Source organism: Gopherus evgoodei, chromosome 5 (assembly GCF_007399415.2).
Source record: "Gopherus evgoodei ecotype Sinaloan lineage chromosome 5, rGopEvg1_v1.p, whole genome shotgun sequence".
In the NCBI taxonomy this organism is placed as follows: domain Eukaryota; kingdom Metazoa; phylum Chordata; order Testudines; family Testudinidae; genus Gopherus; species Gopherus evgoodei.
The window spans coordinates 146,602,655-146,608,663 of NC_044326.1; the positions used below are offsets into that span (position 1 = coordinate 146,602,655).

Here is a 6,009-nt window from a genome sequence, read left to right on the forward strand (position 1 = left end):
GGGAAAGTGTCCCTCTGGACTATGCCTGTGTGCCGGAGAAGAGGGTAAAATTATTTGTTTGTCCAGTGTCCTGACCAAACATTGGTCAGGACGTGGGACAAACAAGCAAATACTGGGATAGTCCCGATAAAATCAGGACGTCAGGTCACCCCACATCAGGCTTCAAGTTGAGAATCATTTCCCATTCCCACTCTGAGGGAGGGGAGACTTTTAAACGCGCTCTCTGTGCGACTGCACATGGCTAAGCAAAGAGAACAAACCCCAAATCCCCTCTATGCTTTGGGAGCCAGGTTTGCGGTGGGAATTCTGTAGTTCAGATGACTTCAAGCCTCGACATTGTGATTCTTTATCAGTTTCTCTGGCATGGGGTCATTTTTGTGCTGATGGCTGAGTGGTTAAGGTGTTGGAGTCGAAATCCAATAGGGTTCCCCTGTGCAAGTTCAAATCTTGCTAACAGCAAAGTCTGTGTTTTAGCCAGTCTCTCACCTGGGCAATACCGCTGTACACCCCCTGAGACACTCCCAATTCTCTCCCCACCCCAAGGAAATCCTGTTCTGCTCCTTATATAGAGATCCCTGGGGCATCACCTCACACTGTGTCCCTGAGGAGTCAGGCAAATTCTCAGCACCTGACGCCTCTGCCACTCACCTGGTGACCCATAGATCAGCCGTAGCCCTGGTTCTGCTCCTCTCTCTAGAATGCGAAAGGAGTCGAGTCAGCGACGCTATGGGGATGCAGAACCAACAAAGGAAAAATAGGTGCTCAGCACCCACTGGCAACCACCTCCCCCCTCCCGCACTACAGGCCTTGCTGACAAGCTCCTCCTCTTCCCCTTCAGCACCTCCCACCTGCCAGTGATCAGCTGTTCAGTGGGGTGCAGGAGGCACTGGGTGGGGAGGGGGAGGAGCAGGGACGAGAAGAGGTGGGGGAGGGAGAGAAATGGGGCAGGGAAGTGCAGGACTGGAAGAGATAGGATGGGACGGGACGGGGTGGGAGCTTGGGGGAAGGGGTGGGGTGGGGTGGCGTGGGGTGGGGGCAGGGCCTGGGGAGGGAAGGGCGGATTTGTCCCAGACCCCTCTAGGGCCGGCCCTGAAGGGAAGCATTGACTATCACAGTGACAATACAACTGACCAGCCTTGCGGGGGAGGCTGAGGGAGATCCGCACCCATCAGGTCTCTTCTCTCCCCCAAGGTGAGCCAGACACTGCTCTCTCCTGGCTCTCTCTCTAGCAGCTGGATGCCAAGGAGCCATTTCCCCACAGGAAGTGCATTGAGTGCCCCTGCGGTGCTGGGGGGTGGGGCTGGTGCTGCTGCTGGCTCTGGGGCTGGCAGGGGGGCTGATGTCTGCACAGACTCTCAGCTGCCAGGCCGGAGGGGCACTTGGGACCTTACCAGACTGGCACAGTGAAGACAGGGGGTTGACAGAGCAATACAGACGCTCTCCAGAGCACGGAGCAGCGTCCGCCCATGCAGCCAGGCAATGAGCATTTCCCACAGCCTGGAGCCGACGGGGAGGCGGCAGCTGCTGTTCCAGCTCCTGGGGGACAGGACCTGTCAGCCAACAGCCACTTCTTACTCATCACAGCTAAGGGCGCTGGGTTCCTCCAGTGGGGGAGTGGAGCAGCCATTCGTTTTCCTGTCCTTTCTGTGTGCAACTGCTGAGAAAAACATCCCAGGCAGAGAAGTAACAGGCCAAAATGCTATCATACAACTGCCAAAGTAGCTCAGTTGGGAGAGCATTAGACTGAAGCTGGTCCCTGGTTCAATCCCGGGCTTTGACAGGGCCTATCATCTGTCTTTGTGCAGGGATTGCTTGCTCTCTGGGAGCACTGCAGTGCGTGCATCCAAAATGAGTTCCTGAGCTTGGGCTCTGCAGTAGGAAAACATAGAATGGGCTTCTGCCCCTAATTGGCCCACTTGACCTTTAATGATGAGAGCTCTTTCCCAACATGGTAGGAAGAAAGTGAGGCAGAGCAGCCCTCAGGAATGCTGCCAGAGGACTGCTAGGCAGGGATTGGGGATGAAAATTTTGCTGAGCAATGACAGTACCAATGGGGAGGGCACTGGTGGTGGGGAAGCCAAGTACTGGGGCAGCAGGTGGGGGCGGCCTGGGGCAGTTAACCTTTTTTTTGCTTGGGGCAGCAAAAAACCTAGAGCCAGCCCTGACCCCCTGGGCTCCCTCCCACATACCCCTGCCGCCCCAGTGCTGGGCTTCCCCCCGCCACCTGCACCCTCCTTCCGCCGCAGTCCTGGGTCACTGGTAACTCACTCCCAGGGCAGGTCATCTAGCACGAATTTTGGATGTGCACAAAACACAGACAGGCTTGGATCCCATATGGTTACAGAGCTGCAGTAAAGTGGAACAATTTTCAGCTTGTGTGATTGGAAGATATCCGGATGCATATTATAAGACTGTCCTCCATAAATGAGGAAAAGTTGAGATGCCTTTATTATTCTTTTGTTCCAGTCTTTCTTTCTATGGGGAATTTGCCAGTGCAAAATCAATGTCTTCCTTTTAAACAAACAAACAAAAAGGCAATGGCTGTTGAAAATAGCAGTTCCAGTCCTAATAACCACTGGGAAGCATTTCTTGCTCAATTTTATCCTACTTTTTTCAACAGCAAATTACAGCGGATCAGCCTATTTGATTTGGGAGAAATGAAGTACCAGCTGCCCAAACTGAGCTTCAGCACTCCTGAATTTTGAGGTGTTCAAATCTGGAAGGCAGGTGCTGGGTGTGTGTGTGGGGGGAAGGGGAGGCTGTGGGCTCCATGGGGGAGCATGGCAGCATGTATGCAGCAGTGTGTCTCAAGCTGCGCGGAGCCAGACACGCTGGTCTGAGTGACACGATAAAGGAGCGGGGGGGTTAGAGAAGGGGTATTGGGTTCCGGGGGGGGCAGTCAAGGGACAGGAAGCGAGGGGGGGTTGGATGGGGCAAAGGTTCAGGGGGGCAGTCAGGGGCAGAGAGAAGGGGGTTTAGATGGGTCATAGGTTCGGGGGGCAGTCAGGGGACAGGCAGCAGGGAGGTTTGGGGGGGCAGTCGGGCAGGGAGAAAGGGGGGTTAGATGGATCAGAGGTGGGGGGGCAGTCAGCAGACAGGCAGCGGTTGGACAGGCATGGGAGTCCCAGGGGTTTGTCAGGGGACAGGTAGGGGGTGGGGTCCTGGGGGGCAATTGGGGCAATGCTCCCAGGAGGAGGTGATAAGGGGATAGGGAGCAGGGGGATTGGATGGGTTGGGTTTTCTGGGGGGGGCAGTCGGAGGGAGTGGATGGGGGCAGGGTGGGACTTCCCTCCCCCTGGAGTGTCCTGTGTTTTGAATGTTAAAATATGGTCTTCCTGCCATTCACAGGGCAACTCTCCACTCACAGCACGCTGCCGCATGAGGTCCCCCTCCTTCTTTTCCAGTTGGTAGTGGCCAAGGAAATGCTGGGAAATGTAGTTCTTTCCCTGCTCCAGGGCTGGCTCTATAGGCAGGGAGCTAACCAGGGAACTACAGCTCCCAGAGCCCCTGTTGGTTCTCAGCTCCCATGCCACCCCTGCAAATGGGCTGCCCCAAGCAGGTGCTTTGCTGGTATCTAGAGTCACTCCTGCTCACAAGGCAGACTTTGTACAAACCTGGGATAGTCCTTGGGGGTGTGGATCCCTTTAATGGGCCAGCAGCAAGTCTGGCTCCTCCATTGTCGCACCTGAAAGGTTGGTAGGGGGCATTTCCCAACCTCATAACATATCTCAGTAATGCCCACAAAGCAAAACTTCTTAACTTCCCAACCAATGCGAGCACACACAATCCAACGTGATATTAATGTTCAACAGATCAAGACTTTTGAAATGATACCTCACCAGGCAGACTTTTTACTAACCATGTCATCATTATATGAGAGTGGTGACTATGGGGCTTCCAGGTGCTGCTTTGAGCACAGCGTGCCACACCTGGGCTTCCATTGCAATGACGATGTACCCTTAGAGTCCATCTGTCCTGGGATAAAGATGGCAGCAGGGCTGGCCTGGGTCATCTGACTTAGGCTCATGGAGTTAAAGCGGAGAGGCTAAAAACTGTGGTGCAGATATTTGTATTCACACTGAAGCCTGGATTCAGAAACTCTTGCCCCTCATGGGGCCTCAGAGGTTGAGTTCAAGCCTATATGTCTGCACTGTAATTTTATAGAGGTTGGGAGGGAGTTTAGCAAGTGGAAATGGTAAAACCGCATTGAGGGGACTGGACCACTGACCTATCAGCTCTTAACACCCAATCTTCCGGTAACTCTATTATCAGTGCCTGTGAGTGTAATTTAAACCATAGGTCTATCTAGCTCTGAATCTTGTCTTCTGACAGTAGCCAATACCAGGCACCCCAATAGCCACTTGTCAAGGCACCACTGGGAGTTGAACCCAGGATCTTCTGTTTATAGAACAAGCGCTTTAACCAGCTAAGCCATGGTGCCTACTGTTACTTAAAGCAGCGTCTTTGCCTACACCTGACTCTCTGACAAGCCCCACTGGGCCCTGACAAGTGTTGCTCATGTTTGGATTCTGTAAAGCAGAGGAGCAGGTGAAGTTTTACTCCCAAGGTGTGTGTGTGTGTGATTCTTTGGACAGGTTTACACTACAAAATTAGGTTGGTGTAATTACATTACTTAGGCTGGCAATGCAGTTCTATCACCCTAATCCCAGTGTAGATAGCAGCTCAGCTGTTAGAACTTTCTGGAGCCATGAAAGAGGAGGGGACCAGTCTCTGTAGCAGGAATGCAGGGCAGGAGAGTTCACGGCAGGCATTGTGGGATACCAGTGGAGGCCAGTTATGGTGATATAATGAACAGCAGCAGTTACACTGACAGTTTGAAGTTTGCTGCAAAAAGTTCTAGGCCTCTCGTCAGCATGGTTTTATTTTGTCACCAAAACAGGGCAGTTTTGTCACCAGATATGGCATTGCAGTGTGTACACCAGCCACAAGCTGCCGACTGAGGGAGCGTTGTGTGTTTTTCACACACCTGAGCAATATAATGATGCTGAAATAACTTTGTAGTGCAGACCTGGCCAAAGATTCACACACACACACAGCTTGCAAGGAAAAAGTCACCTACTTCTCTGCTTTGCAGAATCCAAACACATGCAAAGCGTGTCAGGCCCCGGTGGAGATGGCAGGGAGTCAGGTGTGGGCAGATACTGTGTCTTAGCCACAGGCAGGCACCATGGCTTAGCAGGCTAAAGCACCTGCCTTATAAACAGGAGATCCTGGATTCAACTCACAGTAGTGTTTTGTTGAGTAGCTCTTGGGGTAACTGGTATTGGCTGCTGTCAAAGGACAAAACACAGAGTTAGGTGGGCCTTTGGTCCAGTCAGTGTAACTGTTTTTATGGTTTAAATTACACTCACAGACACTGATAATAGAGTTACTGAAAGTTTCGGAGTTAAGAGCTGATAGGTCAGTGTTCCAAGCACTTTGCAGATGACCGCATCCCTCTGGGCCAGGGGCAGGTCTAGGCTCTCAAACCAAATGGCTCATTGTGGCTGCCAGAATCTGTGAGCAGCTCATTTAGTTTCCACCGAGAGTTGAGTCCTGCTTTGTGCCCAATGTCTGAGAATGAAAATCCTAAACCGTCCTGTGAAATAATGAATGCAGCAGGACGTGTTATTGTCCCTACCTCAAAGCAGACAGACCAATGGAGAAATGCCATTGAGTCCATGGTAATACTCCACTGCCATTTTACCTTTTTTTGCTTGCTAAACTCCCTCCCAACCTTCAGGGGTCCCAGAGCCCAGTATTGAGCCTGAGCTGAGACATCTACACTGCAAATTTACCACCCCACAGCCCAAGCCCCGGGAGCCTGAGCTGGCACGGGACAGCCTTGGGTGTTTCATTTCAGTGTGCACATAGCCTAGCATTATGTCTACACTGCCATTAAGACACCCAAGTCACTATTCTCAAACCCTGGGTCAGTTGATTGAGGCTTGTGGGGCTTGTTCTGCAGGGTTATAAAATTACAATGTAGACCCTTGGGCTTGAGCCCAG

The 6,009-nt window shown here is 52.3% G+C and overlaps 1 non-coding gene across 1 annotated transcript; it reads right to left on the minus strand.

The window, feature by feature from the left end:
• Positions 1-4,367: 4,367 nt before the first annotated feature.
• On the minus strand, positions 4,368-4,441 carry TRNAI-UAU. Its single transcript has one exon. It is a non-coding gene; the product is annotated as a tRNA-Ile (tRNA).
• Between the last annotated feature and the right edge of the window lie 1,568 nt (positions 4,442-6,009).